We start from the raw sequence: 19788 nt of genomic DNA, 5'->3' as shown, positions 1-19788 counted from the left end.
GCAACAGACGACATCCGTACCTTACTGGACAAAGGAGAAACAGCAGACCTCATCCTCCTCGACATCTCAGCGGTGTTCGACACAGTCTCTCACTGCACGCTAATATGCAGACTCCGCAGCACAGGGATCCAAGACAAGGCCCTCGACTGGATCCGCTCCTTCCTCTCTGGCAGAACGCAGTCGGTCAGACTCCCCCTTTCCTCTAGGACCCTGTACCTACCATCTGCGGAGTCCCCCAGGGGTCCTCCCTCTGCCCTACACTCTTCAAGGTCTACATGGCTTCACTCGCCCCCATCGTCAGAATCCACGGACTCAACATTGTGTCATGCGCAGACGACACCCACCCCATCCTCTCCCTATCCAATGAACCCAACACCGCCAGACACAACTTTCGAGAAGGCATGGAATCCATCGCCAAATGGATGAAAAAACAGCTGCCTACAACTAAACACTAACAAAACAGAAGTACTCATCATATGCCCAAATCCTGATGCCTGGAACAACACCTGGTGGCCCCCTGCCCTCGGAAGCCCGCCCACACCCACGGACCACGTAGGGAATCATCCTGGACTCAGAGCTCGAAATGGATCCCCCTCGAACACTGAAAGACCGTCACTCACGCTCTGGTCACCAGCAAGCTCGACTACGGCAACTCACTTTATGTCGGAATAAACAAAACCCTCACCCACAAGCTACAGAACATCCAAAACACCGCTGCAAGACTGGTCCTCAACCTGCCAAGACAGTGCCACATCTCCTAGCACCTGCGCACACTCCACTGGCTCACCATCAAAGCTAAAGTCATCTTCAAGATGCTAACCCACACTCACAAGGCCATCCACGACACTGGACCAGCATACCTGAATAGCTGACTCAAATTCCACGCACCCCAAAGGACCCTACGATCAGCCCAGCTCTCCTACGCAGTGGTCCCCCACACCAGAAAGACCAGATCGGGAGGCCGCTCCTTCTCCTTTAGGGTGGCCAGAACCTGGAAGGACCTTCCGCTCCACCTCAGACAGATAACATTGCTCCCCATCTTCGCAAGAAACCTCAATACCTGGCTCTTCGATAGACCCCCTCCTTGATGGACTGGAACCTGCGAAACCCCCCCACCCCCCAGCGCCTTGTGACCCTTACGGGTGAGTAGTCGCTCTTAAAAAACACCTGATTGATTGATTGATTGATTGATTGAGTGCAGTGAGCCCACCATGTATCTCTTAGGACACTGCTGAGAGACAACCTTAACTAAAGAGCACGTTGAACACAACTTTTGACCACTCTGTTCATTCTTTCTCATAAACCGTTGCCTGTGGTGTATACAGGGCCGTCTTCTTGTGGACTATGTTAAGATCTTCAAGGATCTCACGCATTTCTTGGAACACAAATTGTACAGCATTGTCCGTTACTAAGAATTAGGGGTGGGCGGAATTTGCTTAATCGCATTACGCAAATCTCTGCGAAATGGTGAAAAATCTCCACGAACACGCAGAAATTCTGCGAACATGCAGGATTGCTTGTTCGCGATGCTTTTTTACTGTTCGCATTTTCTGTTTGCGTGCTCGGGGGGAAATATCTCGCTAACACGCATTTGAGAACGTGAACAAGCAAAAAATTTCGCAAAGTCGCGGAACGCAGAATTTTGGCCAATTTCGCATTCTCCGCGGAAACGCGAAATTACCCAAATTCCGCAAATTCTGCAAATTCCACAAGCAGAACTGAATTTACTGCCCAGGTCTACTAAGAATCCAGGCACACCTTCAGACACAAATACATTCCTGAGGAAGTCAATGACAGTTTCAGTGTTAGCCACAGATACACATTTAGTTATCACCCACTTTGATGTATAATCCACCAACAGGAGGGCAAACCTTTCATAGGAGGGCAAGAGTTAAAAAGGACCAATGATGTCCAGACCCAATTTTGTCCACACAGTATCTGGGACCTCAACAGGAGATAGGGGCGTATGGTTGGAAATGTGAGACTTGTCATTGGAGGCACAGGACACACAATCCTTAACAATATCCTCAGTCATGTGGTCCATGCCAGTCCACCAGTATCTCTCCCTCACACAAGCTTTTGTGAGGCTTCTTCCCAAATGGACCTCATGGGCAAGGTTAACTATCCGGTCCGTGAAATATTTTGGAGGAATTATTCTGTCCCTCTCATGAGATTGTTACAATAGAACGGAAATCATCTCTCACAGACCAATATGATTTCATTTCCTGATCCAAGGTCTTGTAGTCAGGCCACCCCTGAGTTGTCTACGGATGATGCAGTCGCCTCAGAGAAAGGTCATCGGAGTTGATCCACACACCGATGCTAGGCCCCTCCTTACCTCCCTTGCAGCCCCTTCCCGATTGGACTACTCTCACCCTCCCACACATCCTCTCACACAATCTCTGGGTTGCTTGGCAGCGTTACAGGGTGGAAGCTGGACAAAATAAATACGACCTTCAAAACAAAAACAAACCAAGCTGAAGGGAGGAGAGACACAGACTGAGAGTGGGGACTGGGCAAGAGCGACTTCAAAGGCGTAGACCAAATCCTGAGCATACTTGAATTTCTCTAACAATGGAAATAGAAAGTCAGACTACAACTAATTCTGTAGAACCCAATAATCTGAGTAGAAAGCACCTTGTCCTTTCTCACGCTGTCCAGCCATTCACCACTGGACAGTGCCGGTTCTGCAACCCAACTCACTCTCTCCCTTTCAGCCTAATGTTGATCATATTCAATTGGCAATTGGGAAAGGCAATCAGCAGACTTGTTGCTTCGACCCGGTATATATTGCACACGAAAATTACATTCCTGGAGACCTTCACTCCAGCGCTTGAGCCTAGGTGTGGTGTGCTCACTGTGGCGGCACGAGAAAACTTGCACTAGGGGGCGATGATCAGTCCTGACCAGAAATGGAATTCCCCAAAGATAGATTTGAAAATGCTGCACAGCCCAAAATACACTCAAAGCCTCTCTTTCAATACAGGAGTAATTGGTTTCCGCTTCTCTAAGTGCCCTGGAAGCAAAGGCAATTGTTCTTTATTCACCATCCACAACCTGTGAGAGCACAGCCCCCAACCCTTTGAGGCTGGTATCAGTGGCCAAGATGGTTTTGTGATTGGCATCAAAATATCCTAATGTGGACATCTTACCAATTTCATACTTGATGCTGTCAAAAGCTTTCTGGCACTCATCAGACACTCGAAATGTACACCTTTCTTAAGCAAAGCCCTAATGGGCTCAGTCACATTAGCAAACCCTTGCAGAAACTTAGAATAGAACTCAGCGAGACCCAAGAACGATCTCACTTGTTCCCAGTCTTTGGGAGTGGGAGCCTTCATGACACTCTCTGCAAGTTCCATCGTGGGTTGAATCTCCTCCCCCGAGATGACATGTCCTAGATATGTAACAGACCTTAACCCAATGCAACACTTTTGTCTTTTTACAGTGAGCCCCTTCTCCTTCAATTTCTCCTGCGTACACATCAGAGTCACACAGTGTTCTGTTTCATTCTTCCATAAACCAGAATATCGTCCTGGAAGAACAGGGTGTTGGGAATCCCGCCTTGGACCATCTTCATGACTCTCTGGAAGCATGATGCGGCTGACGCCCAACCAAAGGGCATGAGAAAGACGTGAGATACCTGGAGCCTTTGTGTAGAACAATCTGGTGGTAAGCTGATGACAGATCTAACACACTGAAAAATTGGGCTCCCTTGAGCATGCTAATGGATTCAGAAATGTTGGGTAGGGGTTGGCGATCCACCCAAATTCATTCATTTAGCCCTCTTAAGTCCACACACATTCTGACGCTGGCACCACCATCCTTAGGGGCCAAAACAATGGGGGCCGGCCATTCTGATCTCTCTATATTTTCTCAATGACCCCCAACTTAAATAACCTCTCGAGCTCAGCTTTCAAGGACCCCATCATCATATTGGGAACTCTTCTCACCTTAAGCACACAAGGTACCGCCCTCTGCTTGAGAACAATTTGGTGTTCAAAACCCTTGAGGCAACCTAAAGCATCTGTGAAAACTTCAGGAAATTTGCCAAAGTATTCGCTACCCTAATTCTCAGTCTACTAACATGACCTGATCCCTAGGATCTCTTGAATTAGGATTAAGTATGATACCCAAATCACGCGGGTGCCTCCATCCCAGTAAGTTCTCACCCCTCTCAGACACGTAGCCCTTGTCAACCGCATGTCTACTCTTGAATTGGATCTTGGCTTTGACACACCCCAGGACATTAATCTTAGCACCACCATAACTGACAGGATTAATGTCAGGAGGCAAGAGTGTCATACTGTCTAATCCCACACTCTCATCCCATTGTTTGTTCCCAATCATGGTGAAAGGCAAACCTGAGTCAGCCAACACCACAAAATCATGACAGTTCACCACAATGCTGCACTCAGGCATTGTTATCTTCCCTGTATCAATCTCACTCCCACCATCCTTGACATTGAAAATAACAATGTGCACTATTTCAAAACCCTTCTCTGGGTTGTGAGCCATCCCGGAAGACTTGCAACCCTGAGCATAATGCCCCTTGATTCCACATGTGTTGCCCACTGACTCCCTGGCATAACAATTGGGATAGTTGGAAAAATGTGAAAAACTCCCACACCTAAAACACTTCGGTTTGGGAAATTCCCCCACAACCCTTTCATTTGTGTTGCTATCAGCATTGGGAAAACGGGCCTCTCGTTCAGTTATCGCCGGAAGTCCTTTGGCAAAACCACCATACTATTATTATTATTATTATTATTATTATGCTGTTTTGTAACGCGCTCAATTACTGCCGGAGTATCCTGGCGCGGAAAGAAAAAGAAGGAACTTTGACAGCAAACACTAGACCCACCAAAGGAACTAAACAGCCAATCCAAACAAATGAGTTTTTAACGCTTTTTTAAAAGCAGCAAAGTCAACAATAGCACGCAGAGAGAGAGGGAGCTCATTCCAAGCTGACGCGGCTTTCACCGCCACTGAGTGCCCTCCCAACCGGACACGCCGGAAGCGGGGAACCTGCATCAGATGTTGAGCAGCCGAGCGCAAGTCACGGTTGGGAGAGTACCGAATGAATCGTTTCTTCAAGTAGGCGGGACCCAGCCCATTGATGGCTTTATGAGCCAGAGTCAGAATTTTAAAAGTAATCCTACGAGGAACTGGCAACCAATGCAGGCTCTTCAGGTAATTCCTAACGCTGATCCGCCTGGAGATATTCCCCAACAATCTAGCGGTCGCGTTTTGGATTACCTGGAGCCGCCTTACCAAATAGGCCGGAGAGCCACTTAGCAGGGCATTGGCATAGTCCAGGCGCGAGAGGATTAAAGCTCTCGCTACTGACTCACGTGCCGAGGCAGGCAGATAGGGAAAGAACTTTCTGAGCGACTTCAGGGTCCCAAAGCACCCTCCGGTTAGCTTCTTGATGTGCCCCTCAAATCGGAGGTCGTCCCCGAACCAAACCCCCAGATTCTTGGCAAGGCTATTAGCAGTACAGGGCATGGGGAAGCCAGCCGGCCAAAGTAAGTCCCTGAAATTAGGGGGGAACTGGCCATAGAGCAGAATTTCGGTCTTGTCCTCATTGCATTTCAATTGCGATGAAGCTAACCAATTGAAAACTGAGGACAGACAATTCTGGATCTGCTCTGTCTCCAAAACCGCACCCGGCCAGGTGAACAACAGCTGCGTATCATCAGCATACGCTATAATTTTGGCTCCCAGATGTTCGGCTAAGTCTATCAGGGGGGTCAGATAAACATTAAAGAGCAAAGGGCTCAAAGTCGAGCCCTGGGGAACCCCTGTCATGAGAGATCTAGCCGACAATGAAAAAGGGGGGAGCCAAACCTGCTGAGATCTCGACGTCAAAAAGGAGTGCAGCCAATCTAAAACGAGGTCATTGACGCCAATGTCAGCGAGCCGAGCAAGGAGGCGCTGGTGAGGTACCGTGTCGAACGCGGCAGAGAGGTCCAATAAAATTAGAGCCGCTCTGCCGCCACCGTCCAGACACTCCCTGACTGCTTCCGAGATTTCCACCAAGGCCGACTCCGTGCTGTGGGCTGCACGGAACCCAGATTGGGCCGCGTGAAGGGTTCCTGATCTTTCCACAAACTCATTGAGCTGCTGAAAAGCCAATTTCTCGCCAATTTTGGCCAAAGCAGGAAGCAACGAAATAGGCCGATAATTGGCCAACACTGCAGGGTCCGCTCCTGCCTTTTTAAGCAGAGGTAGAAGCTTAGCCTGTTTCCACTCGGCGGGCACTTTGGCTGATTTAAAAGAAAGGCCGACCAAATGTGTCACTTCCTGCACAACCACATCAGCAACGCCTGCCAAAACCCTTGCCGGTCATGGGTCCGATGGTGATCCAGATTTCAGAGATTTGGTCACAGCCAGGGTATCAATAGTTGTAGGAGGAACAAACTCAGTCATCTTGGCCGATAGATCCCTCAAAGGGGGAGAGAAGTCAGGCATGGCATCCGAAAGGCTGATGGCAACAAAGCTTGACTGAATAGCAGCTATACGTGTGTCTTTTTCCTTAGTCTTATCCTTGACACTAGATGAAACTTTGGGCACACTGTCAGAAGATTCCAAATAATCAGAATCTAACAAAACATGGAAGTCTCCCTGTTGATCATCTTATCCTCATGGTTCTTTCATATCTCCTTCACCCATGTGGAAGTATTCTCATTCCCTCCACAATGGCAACAGCCTCAGACAAGGATGGATTCTTAGATAATAGTTTTTCCTGAACACGGGTATTCTTGATGCACCTCACCAATTGTTCTCTAACTAGGGAGTCAGACAGTTCTCCAAATTTGCAAGTACGTGCCAAGGTTTTCAGGGAGGCAACATAACTTCCCACCCGCTCAACTGGACCTTGAACCCTGATAAAGAATCTGTGTTGTTCTAAGACCACATTGATACGGGGACCAAAATATTTCTCCAACATAGTCATTGTCATTTTGTAAACAGCTGGCTGCCCATCACCATTGCCAACCGGAATCAGATCCATGCTACTGTAAATGTTCCTCCCTTCTACGCCTAAATTGTGCAGGAGAATAGCTTGTTTCCTGAAGGCTGAATCCTTTTCTCCCCCAATAGCTACTATGTAGGAATTGAAAAGAATCCTCCACCTCTTCCAAGGAAGAATTGGTTCACCCTTTTCTGACAGGAAAGCAGGGGGCTGGGACACGCTTGCCGTAGAAGCCATTGTGAAGATATACAAAGTACTGGTGACTTCCAATTCCAAACAAACCAACTGTGAGGTTAGCTAGTAAATAGAAAACATCAAAAAGACAAACCACATGAAGTACAACAGTTAAAATTCAAAGGTGGCAGTTTAGTTTCCTTCACAGTCCCATCAGTTTAGTTTCCTTCCCTGTAAGTCATTTTGATTTGAATACAAAACAATGTCACTGGTATACTCAGGACAATCCTAGCACATAAGGACAGTGCCACACATTGCCAACTATCACCGTGATCATCAAAGGAAAAGGGAAAAAAAACAGAAGGATTTCTCCTGTGCTCTGTGTGAAAAGCTATGTTTGCCTGATGAGGTTAAGTGGGTCACAAGTCAGTAAAATAATGTCAGCAAAATGGCTGCACGCCACGTAGTCACAACTTGATTATGTAGGCGTTGGAGTGTAGCGTGTGTTTCAGCTTGTACGGCCACATGCATCAATGTTGCCGTTTGCGAATCCTTAATTGCGAAAATTAAGGAATCGCAATTAAGGATTCGCAAACGGCAATGCATGAATAATTCGCTTTTTTTTAGCGATGCGGTAATTTTCCTTAATTGCGATTCACAATTTGCGAATCGCAATTAAGGAAAACCCTTCCCATTGATTCCTATGGGACAAGAGGCCCATAGGAATCAATAAGAAGGCATTTACAATTTGCGATTTTCAATTTGCGAATCGCAAATTGAAAATGCAATTTCAAGGGTGCAGGGGGGGTCCAAAGAACCCCTCCCTGCACCCCTGAAATGAAACTTAAGTGCAATTTACACACACACATGTCCCAAGGACATGTGTGTGTGTAACATGCAACTTTCAAAAATGTATTTTTGAGCATTTTTGAAGGTTTTCGGTAAATTAGCACGAGGTTCAACCTCATGCTAATTTACCCCTTCCAAATTACTAATTCGCATTTTAAAAATGATCATGCATTGCATTTCAGAAAACTGAAATTGCGATTTCGGAAATGCAATCGCAATTTTAGAAATCGCAACATGATTGCCATTCCTAAAATTGCGAAATACATGATGCATTCCACATTTGATCATTGCATTCGCAAACGGCCGAAAATTGCGATTCGCACCGTTTGCGAATGCAATTATCGTTGATGCATGTGCCCGGTAGAGTGCGCACGGCTGAAGCAGAGACTCGGGTGATGAGCACGAGTTGAAACGCTTCAGTGAAAGCTTGCGGCGTGACAGTTGAACAGGTAAGCCTCGTGCATGTCTCGCAGCAGCCTCGCGCTTGTTCAGAGCCTTAAACTTCCTTTAATTTAAGCAATAAACTCACGGTTTTCATCGGATTTTTCAAATGTAACAGGCTTATAATTCTGTTTTCAGAGAGAAGTCAATCCAAAAGCATGAAAGTCCAAAAGTCCAATATGCAGGAAAATAGACACAACAGTAAACTTCTTTCCCTTCCATTAAAACTGATTTTACTGCATTTATTAAAAGTGACGCATCGCTGCGTGAAAACAGCGATGCGTCACTTTTCATTGCGCCCTCCTTGCGACACCAATGATGCGTCATATTTACAGTATGACACATCATGTCGCAAGGAGTTACAGATATGTCAGTATTTCTGACGTATCTGTAGGTGCAAAAGTGACGCATTGCTGGAGTGTGTCACAAAAGTGACGCAACTCCAGCAATGTGTCCTTTCACATGGGGCAAGCCCCATGTGAAAGGGCTTGCTTTAGTCTTACGCCTGCTCTGAGGCAGGCGTAAGATTTTGACACATTTGAGTCCTAGAAGTGGCGCAGTGAAATCTCATAGATTTCACTGTGTCTGTTCCATGACCCTTTCTTGCATCAATACGCCCCCTTGCATACATTATACCTGGCGCAGGTATAATGTCGCGCAGGGGTTTACAAACTGACGCATCTATATAGATGCGTCCCTTTGTAAATATGGCGCAACAAGGCTCATTTTTTATACCACTGGTGCGTCACAAAAAGTGAGGCACCGGGGGCGTAAAAGTGACGCACAGCCTCATAAATGAGGCCCTATGTTTGTATGGATCTGCATAAATGAATCTAGGGGTTATACTACGATCGATGCCTGGAACATTGACCGCTGGCGTCGTTAGATGGAAAGCTGAAGGCTGCATGAATGTTGCAGGATATATACAAACATACTTACAGTGGAATCAACAAATGTCAATATTTTGACAATCAGGGAGGGCATGTTCCCAGTGTGTTTACAATGAGTGGGCGGGGGAACGAAATGAAAAAAGAAATACATGACACACACGAAGACTGCCGAGTACGTGGCTGCGGGTTTTTCTCTTTTTCTTTCTTTTTTAAAGTGGGCATAAATGAAGTGAAGATCGTTTCCCATGAAAACAGTGGCATACTTGTCTGTTTTTCTCCCCATCATAGTGTGACGGCGGGAACCTAGCTCCACGCAGTCCCGGGGTCAGAGAAGTGCTTATGAACTCGTGTGAGTACTACTGAAATAATAAATATGACAAAGAGGAGCTTACCAATTCACTGGAGATGCAATGAACTATACAACCTAGTGATTTTTGGATGACGAGTGTGGTAGTCTCCGAGTGTGAACGGGGACTAGTACTATTTTGGCTGCTTTCATTTGTTGGCTGTGGTTTTTAAATAAAAAATTATGGAAGATGCATGTCGCTAACCTGGAAAAATAATAACGGACATAAAGAGAGTGGGTAGGAAATTACCCGAGGGGCACTGATAACATGTGCTTATAACTCCTCTCTCTCGTTTTGACTCTATAGTAATTTGTTCCCTCGCAGAAATCCTGGAGAGGAGCAGGTATATGAGATATGATCTACAGACAAAAAGACTAAGGTAATAGATACCCAACTTGGGGAAGTAATTGGAAAATAGGGACCAACACCCTGATGAAAGCCAGTGCCACCCTTATGGGGCTCATTAGTGGCAGAAACATGTTGGCAAATGCAGTGGGGGTTTATGAATCGTTGCCTTCCCTCTATACCCCAAAATATACACTTTTAATCCTTCCAGAGGTCCACAGACAGAATAAAAGGATCATTGTCGATCCCTAGGTTGTTTTAAATGTAATACTGCACTTTTTTGGTCCCAGCATAGAGGGGAAGAGACCTCCCTTCTTTTTTGTTGTGTTACGTTTATATGTTGTATGTGTATTATCACATCCCTTTCCTTTTATCTTTCTACCCTCACCACTTGTCTTCGTCTAAAAAAGATTGCGCTCCATCTAGTGTGTTGTTCTGCACCTAGATGTATGATGCGGCCCAATGATGAAGCATGACACTGCAAAGTGTGTGAGGGCAGTATTATGTCATGTGTTGTATTCCCCTGTTTTGTCTTAGGGAACAGGATATATTCTATTTTCTGCCTTCCTTATTTGGATCATTATAGGACCAAATCTCTCAATCTGTGGCTGGACACTATAAAGATGAGAGTGTTTTTTATGAAGGGTTTCTCTGTTGGGTGTGTTCACATTGTGAGTAAGGGAGCCAGAGAAGCCTCAGTCCCTTGTCTCTTTTGGTGTGTTTTTCTTTCTCTTTGAAGAGCCATCTTGTAAGGGGCTTTCTGAATTGAAGAATATTAGGTGCATTTTTCAGATCATGTGGAAGAGTATTCCATGGTTTGGCTGTTCCAACCATAAAGCTTTTGCCTTCCAAAAGAGATTTTTTTAAAAAGTGGGGACAATAATGTTCTTTGATGTTGAGAATAGTAGTAATCTGTTAGGGATATACCATGAGAAGTTTTGAATGAGATATTTAGGACCTGAGTTGTGTAGTGCCTTGAAGGCAATACAGAGGGCTTTGAAGGAAATTATTTTTGTTATAGGCAGCCAATGTAGCTGAGGTTGCTATTTGGAATGTGGGCAGTCTATATATACAAGGCTAACTGCAGCATTTTGGAGGTTCTGTTATTTGTTCAAAAGATTTTGCTGCATATTGATGAACAGTTCATTGCTGTAATCTTATGTGGACAGGACTCTGGCTGTAACAACTGTTTCCTGGAAAGATTAGATGGAATGAAAGGAGGGATTTTCCAAATGATTTTTAGTGTGTAGAAGACTGAAGAGGCTATTTGGTTGACTTTGCTGTTAAAAGTCTGCCTATAAAGATGACACCTAGGTTTCTCACTTTTTTTTACTGGTTTGGGTAGGGTTCCCAAATCGTTGGCTCACCAACTGGTTGACCAGAGCGCATTGTTCTTAACAAAGAGGACAATTTCTGTTTTTCCTGAGTTGAGTTGTAAGTTTTTTTTTTAATTTTCAAAAACCTTTATTTAGCCAACTTACAATTCACACAGCTTGCAGCCTACAACCGTGGGGCCGGCAGCGAAACATATGCAGCTAGGTCGCGCTATCTGCGTGGAACATACACAGCCAATTAGCCGACAACCCGGAGGTCCGGCGGCGTGCAGTAATATGAAATGCAAACATCTCCAGTTCTCATGTAGTTTCGCTGCCCTGCTCCCTGTTCTGCCCCCCAAGGGCGGAGGCAGTCTCTCTTTTGTAAATCACTGTTGTGGCTACTCTGCTAGGAGGTATACCAGTATGATCCCTTCGTGCTAAACAATGTATAAACTAACCCCCACAAACCCCCCCTTGCAACGTACAAACTGCCTGTCTCCTCGCCACGTCCACCCCAGAAATTAGACTTTCACACAGCTTCTCAAAGCACCCTTCACGAATCAACCCGCATTCCATTGCATATTCTGTCCCTTCCTACTGCTAGACCAAAACCACCCAGAACACCCACTGTTTTAGCGTACTCCCGGATTCAGTTAGGCGGAGCAATGCTCACTGCCCCCGCACCCCCATGCATCTAGTTCCAGTGTGTCCAGGTCCCTCCCCTTATCCATGTAGTGCTCCTAGCTCAGGTAATTGCTTTATACATCAGGGCCAACTATCTCCTCCAGTAGTTCCTAACTATTATCTGTCCCATCCTGTATCGTTTCTTCACGATCCCCAGTGTTCAAATATGTCTGGTACAGACCCCAAACATTTTTTGGCCTACTCACAGGCGGGAGCAGCTCACTGTAAGTTTGCGATTGGGTGCAGCAGTACAGCATATCCCTGGCCCATCTACTTTTAGTCGGCAACGGGCCTCTCATCCAGCATATGGCGACAACTCGTCTGGCTATTAGCAAGCCGATATCCGCCAGGCGACGTAATGCCACAGGGAGTGCCTTGGAGTATCCCAGCAATGCCAGTGCAGGATTAGGCGGCATGTCCGTGTTCAGTATCATACTCATTTCCGAAAAAACTTAATTCCAAAATGTATTAATACCAGGGCAACTCCACGCCATATGTATAAAATCTGCCACTGGGGCATGACAACGTTCACACTCGGCAGATTGTCTAAGCCCATATCTATGCAGCCGTTCAGGTGTGATATATACACGCTGCAGGTATTTGAAATGGATCAGTCTGTGTCTTCCGTTGAGAGACAGTTTCCTCGTGTTTTGACAACAGTATTTCCACATTCCATCATCAATCTGCATTTGCAGATCGTGCTGCCACGCCAGCCTGGCCTTCGAGAGTTGATGTTCCTTATGTTGCGCCCTTATTTTAAATAAATTTGTGACCAATTTGTGTGGCGAGGACGTTTTGATCACATACGTAAGCTGCGGGATTTCCGGGGGCTCCACCAGGTCAGGGCCCAAAAGGTCCAGCAGTGCAGTGCGTACTCTGTGGAACTGGAAGCGCATCAATAGTGTGGTCTCAACAGCCAAGGGGGCAATCTGCTCCCAGGTTTTCGCCACACCGTATGTAAATAGGTCTCCCATCTTTATGACGCCCAACCGGGTCAGTGCGCGCGTGACCCCTTTCTCCGCCAGCGGGGTAAGCCATACCGCCCATTCTATCGGCATAAGTGGGGAGTACAGCAGTTCACATCCCTGCTCCCACAACAGCGCATGCCATGCATGGTTTGTGGCCTTAATCGAGTCCAGCATACCTATGCTGCGGTCAACCGGTTGAAACACCGTAGCTGGAGGGGGGCGTGGGTCTGTGAACAAACGTTCTAAAATCACGTGAGGAATATTAGGATCCCCGTGTATCCATGTATGCAGATGAGTCACCTGAGCCACTCGATAGTATCGTTACATGTCCGGTGCACCCAGCCCCCCCAACTCATATGGGAGCATAAGAACTTTCCATTGAACTCTGGGCTTTCCACCCCAAGCAAGCCTAATAAGAGTTTGTGTCAAGTTTTTGAAAAAGGCCTTAGATAGGACCACCGGGATGTTATTGAACAGGAACAGGAATCTAGGCAAAACCACCATCTTCATGATGGCGATCCGTCCCATTAAAGATAGTGGAAGCTTACACCATGTATCCATATCCTCAACTAACTTAGTAAATGCAACCCCATTATTTTCCCGGACCAAAATGTCGGTATCCGTATGAAGTTGGATCCCTAAGCACCGAACCGGCTCCGTTGTCCATTGCAATGGATATTCCATGTCAAATTGCAGCGTCACAGGTGTTAACGGGAACGCCACTGATTTGGTCCAGTTCACCTTCAGCCCATACAATTTGGCGTCCACATTTATCAGGGACAGCGGCCTGTAGGAACCGCACGCATTAGGAGGCTTCCCAGGCTTCAGAAGTGTGATAAGTAGAGCCTCCATCATAGAGCTAGGCATACTGCCCTCCACACAGATGTCATCAAAGAGGGTGGATAGGAGCGGTACAAGTTTGTCCTTAAAAGCCTTATAAAAGCCCACTGTTAGCCCGTCTGCACCAGGGGCACTGCCAGAGCGCATCCCTTCCAACGCCTCCCTAATCTCATCCCTTTGAATGGGCATCATCAGGAAATCTCTCTGGGAGTTGGATAGTAGGGGCATTTTAATATAGCTCAAGTAATCGTCAATTTCCTCTTCTACCTGGGAGGATCTGGACTTGTACAGTCCAGAATAGTAATCTCTGAACTCCGCAATTATCTCTGTTTCTGCCGTGAGTACCATCCCCGAATCCGTCACCAGCTCGCCTACCACCAGCGGCCATCTGTCATTCCGTATAAATCTAGCCAGCAGAGAGCCGGGCCGCTCCCCCTCACCATACGTACGCGCAGTGGTGTATTTACCCATGTGTTGCACTTCCCTGTCTGCCTCCTCGTTATATTCAGTAATTAATAGTTTGATTTGCGCAGCAGTGTCCACATCTGACTTGTTCTGCTGCTGTGATTCGAGGTTCGACAATTGGGTTTCAAGATGTTTCAACCGCTGCCTTATCGATTTAAGAACACGTGAGTGCTTGGACATGGCAGTACCACAAATGAATACATTGAACGTTTCCCACACTGTTTGAAAGCTTTCGACAGATGCGACATTGGTCTCAAAGAAGTTATCAATTTCCTCTGCCAATTCTCCTCTGAATACCTCATCCAACAGTGAATATGGGGGAAAGCGCCATGTGAATGGAGGGATTCTCTTTACCGGTGTCTCCAATATCAGAAGCAATGGCGAGTGGTCCGAGAGGGTACGCGGCAGTACTGCACACCCCTTAATGTTTTCGACGACCGCCCAAGAGGCCAGCCAGTAGTCTATTCTGGTATGGATATCATGGTAGGCTGAGTAGTGTAAGTGCCCGCCTCTCAGGGGGTGTCGACTTCTCCAAACATCAATGAGATTTAATTTGATAAGTACCGCCTGCATGGACAAGGCTGCAGGCAATGGTCGTCGGGCTGGCCCCGCGGACCTGTCCAATTCTGGGTCAAACACTAGATTAAAGTCTCCCCCTAAATCATCCTGGAGGAAACGTGAGACCTACAATGCTGGGCTAGTGTATCATAAAAGTCTGGGGAGTCATAGTTAAGGCCATAGACATTTTCTACTATAAGATCGTGCCCCTTGCCTACACATCTGGAAATTAAGTAACGACCTTCAGAGTCCACTTCAAGCGCCGTCAATTTTAATTTGGATTTAGGGTTGACCCACGTGACCACCCCCCTGGAATGTGTTGTAAACCCTGCTGCTACACTGTTACCCTCTAACCCCTTAGCAGAAAGCATTTTGCTTGTGAAAGGGAGGTGAGTTTCCTGGATAAGTGCCAGATCAATGTGTTGTCTGCGTAGGTAATTTAAAACCTTTCTAAGCTTCTGATAGTCATTTAGACCTCTCACATTCCACGTCAACGCTCTCAGCGATTCAGTGTCACTTTCTACGCTCGGTGCACTAGTATCAGTCATCCCTGAAGTGAGGATGTGTATACATCAAATTGTATTCGCCAGTCTCTGGGTACAATACGGAAATGTGCATCTGCTAACACAGGTAATCTTTGACAAGGAGGATCGAAAGGCGCGGGCCACCCAGTGTGCAGTAGACATCTTAGCAGTGTGACAGGTCTACAGACAGTAACAGGAAGTACAAGACCAGCGCAGGCAGTGCGAGCAGGCAAAAGGCATAACATTGTACCAAAAACATTCCCCAAACCTCCACCCCCCTCCCACAGCAGACCCTCCCCAACTTGGCCTCCGCCAACTCTCCATCTCTTCAGTCAGGCGGGAAATTACAGCAAGCGACTATTGTTCCCCCTTAGATCAGTCTGCCGCAGAAGTCATAATCCTGGGTCACTCCTGTTCATCTAGACGGCTGTTGTCCCCATTCTCCTGGACTCCCGCATTGCCAGTTCTCTTCTCTCTTGACCATTTTTTCAGCGATTGCTGCAGTTCGTTAGGGTCCGTAAAGATGTGCGAATGGCCCTGTCTGTTGACACGGAGTTTGGCAGGACATCGCGTAGTCTAGTCCCAGTTGCCTAAGGCGTTTCTTGTGTGGGGTGAAGTGTTTCCTTGCTTCCTGCACTCTGGCTGTAAAGTCAGGGAATAGAGATATCACCGACCCTTCATATTGTAGATCCGCTTTGGCTCGAGCCAGCCGGAGTGCCGTGTCTCTGTCTCTATAGTTGAGCAGTTTTGCTATGATTGGGCGGGGGGGCATCCCCCGACGTGGCTGGGGGCCCAGAGATCGGTGCGCTCGTTCAACCACGAACATCGTGGAGAACACCCCCTCACCCAGTAGGGTAGTGAGTAGCTTCTCGATGAATAATTCCATCTTGCCGGTCTGAGTGGATTCCGGCAGGCCCGTTATGCGGAGGTTACAGCATCGCGAACGTGCCTCCAGGTCTTCCGTCTTGTCTTGGAGGGATCTCATCATGTTCTCCACCCGCTTGTGGGCCGCGTCTAGATCTGTATGCGCTTCCTCAACTTCCGTTATTCTCCTTTCCGCCATGTCGTGTCTCTCGGCGTGTTTGTCTAGGCGTTCGGCCATGCGATCCATCCTGTAGGTCATAGCGTCCATTTTGATGCGTAGCGCAGAGATGCTAGATTGCAGGCTCTGCTCCATGGATCGGAGAATGGTCTTGATGTCGGAGTCTTCCGCTTGCTCCTCTTCCTGGTGCGGGATCTCCCTGTGTTGCGTAGGGGAGCTCTGTACCTGCAATCGTCTCTGTGCAAAGGGGAGTTTGCTTTGTGTCTTGTCTCCCTTCCCCATCGCGATCGGCCGGTCATTTCCCAGCTACCAGAACTTTGGAGCCGGCCTCACCGAAGACTCACGCTTGGCGTCCAAACTTCTCACCGCAGATCAAGTCGCTCCCGAGCACAGCCCGAGGTCTGGCGCAATCCACTTGGCTTGGTGTTTCCAGGTAAGCGTCAAAGGCCAACACCGGTTCGTCGCAGCTCTTCCCGCTAGGTCTGGCAAGGTTCTACCTCCACCTAGGGCTAGACACCATAAGCACGTTCAGCGGGTCCACTGACTTGGTTCCACGCACTCAGCACTGCTGCACATATGTACAGGTTACCGTCTCTTCCACCCCACTGGATCAACTCAGAGTGTGAGCCTCAATCTAGGGAGCGCCGCCACAGCGGTTCCTCTGGCATCACGAAGCGGGCCGCGGCACGGAGAACCACACTCCGGGTATCTTGGCGTAATTTGCGGCCACTCGCCCTATAAATGTCCCCGCTGTGCTGAATTTATTCTTATGAGAACTCGCAGTGTCCACCAGGTGGGTTCCGATGTGCCCCCAGTCTGGTCACTCAGCTCCCGGGCCCGCCGAAGGACAGCCTCACTCCTCGCTGGGCCTACCTCCAATAATGGCGCCTCCATGCAGAGTTACCTCTTCTCCGCCACCCGGGGCTTCTACGGTGCCTTCAAGAGTAATACCTTCCCTGTCAGAGCCGTGTGATCGGCCCCTCCAAGCGTGTCCCCGCCGGGGCGGTCCAGAATCAGTGCACGTAGAGCCGTCCCAGACTCCCGGGACAGACGCACACCCCGCGGCCGCACGTACAGGCACGTCGCCCGGATGGAAGGACTGCTGGGGGTCGCGGCTTTCGGCCCACCGGCTCGCGGTTCTCTGCAGCCGCAGACACTCGTCTCCTGGTGTCGGACCACCACCGCTTTGGGACTGCCGGTGCCACCGTCTATTCCGCCGTCCGAAGAGGGGGGTGAGGGGTCTAAGCAGCAGGTCTGTGTGAGGATAAATGCAGGATGTTTGGCGGTGCCAGACGGAGCTCCGGGATTAGGCGGCCATCGTGGCGACCAGCAAGCTCCGCCCCCTAGTTATAAGTTTTTAATTATTCAGAGTGGTATGTACCAATCGTTCGTGATCACATTTGAGGTTACAAATCATTGTAAAGTTCATCACACCTCAAAGAAGATGCCAACTGATTTTCAAAGGGGAGTCTGCCACCATGGAGAAACCTCACCTTAGGGAATTACCTCAGAGGCCCTGAGTGTGCAGGCAGTAGTCCAGAGGACTAGTGCCTAATCTCCCTGATGCCTTCCCAGTAGGAAACAATTTATTTTCCTATATATAAGATGAGCTCTTCAAAAACAAAATAAAACGTATACTGTTTGGGAATGTAAACACGGGGATGGAGATCCTCTGCCCCTTGCCCGTCACCATTCCTTCATTGTTTTTAATCATTGGGGAAAGTAAATAGTGACCTGTTTAATTAATATGAATTAGCTATCTTATTCTATAAACTCTTTTGTGTGGGCATTTTGCAATGCAACATATAAATATATACACACAAAATGATAGGCAGATCACCAATCATGTTGTATTTGTAAAACAAATTCACACCAATACTTGGTAAAAAAAACAATAGAAAAACACATTCACACTTAAATTACGTCATGGGAGTAAATATTTAATTTCACATATCCATCAATTTCAGTAAATTGAGACCAAAGCGACTTGGATTTTTGAAGCAGCTACAGGGACATTTTACAAAGACCTCAGAGAAGAAATAAAGGAGGCCTTATCACTAGTGGTGAACTGACTCATCGCATCAACTGTACTGATATATATATATTCACTTTTATGTATTGAATTGGTGGATATGTGAGGTTCATGTGGGATCAGTAAGCTCAGCCTGCAGGACCAAAGCCTGACAATGAAGTGTGGGCAGGCTGGGCTTTGGCATAGCCTGGGCCAGAGTTACTGTATTTGGAGAAGTGATGCACAGAGTATTGTCCTTGTAGATCTGCTGATGCATGGATGTTCCCAGAAAGAGTTATCTGTACCAGTAGTAGCCCTGATAGCTGTTACTTGGAATATATAAGGAATGGTGAACAAGGTAACCCCCTGACCTGATAATTCTTTCCATTGATCCACAGTATCAATGTGTGTCTGTCAATAATGACGGTCACCTTACTCACACAGGTCTCTTGACAATTCTCCGATGGTATACAACAACAGGATATAAACTGTCACTCCTAATATTTAGAATTCAAATATATGACACTATTTAGTCAAAACAAATGATGCTAAGGTTATCTTTTGCACAGGAAACACAAGAGACTTACTTATCAAACAATTAATTGATTTATTCTGTATATCTTCAAAATAAGCTAAAAGCGTTTTTTACAATATTTGTCGAGACTTAGAAGAAAAAAATGTGACTTGATATAGATATGTAATAGAAAAGAGGATTTACTTGTTGGAATAGACACATTTTAAGACTCTGACCCCTGAAAAAAAGTATTTTATTAAGAGAAGATGGTAGTTCGCCAACGATTTCACGTCGTGGAATTGGAGTTTCAAGTTCAAGGTAGATTTAGATGGCTAGAATATAAGAGCAGGATAAGTTAGCACTGCAATAGATTTATGTGCTAGAGAATTATACAACCACTGCATTATGTGCTTACTTCAAGGTTATGTCGAAAAACACTTATTTGACCTGATCTAAATCACAAATTATACATTCAATAAGACCTTCAAGACAACACACATAGAATCCGAATGGTCTATGTGGAGGGAACAAGGTCATATTACTGACATTGAATTCAATTATCTCTATAATGCTACACCTAGGGCACCATGCCTATATATTTTACCTAAAATTCATAAACCCAACCTCTCTCCACAAGGCAGACCCATTGTTTCCGGTATCGGTTCTCCCATGGAGCACATATCGGAATACATAGATGTGTTTTTGCAGCAAACAGTACATAATCTTCCCTCCTATCTTAGAGATACAGGAGATATTCTAAATAAATTGGAAGACATCAAGTTGGCTAATGAATTCTCCTTTGTCACTTTGGATGTCTGCTGTCTTTATACCTGTATACCTTTGG

The sequence above is a fragment of the Lissotriton helveticus genome, chromosome 7 (genome assembly GCF_964261635.1).
Source record: "Lissotriton helveticus chromosome 7, aLisHel1.1, whole genome shotgun sequence".
In the NCBI taxonomy this organism is placed as follows: domain Eukaryota; kingdom Metazoa; phylum Chordata; class Amphibia; order Caudata; family Salamandridae; genus Lissotriton; species Lissotriton helveticus.
The sequence above is the reverse complement of the archived record's forward strand: the minus strand, read 5'-3'. Positions refer to the sequence as shown.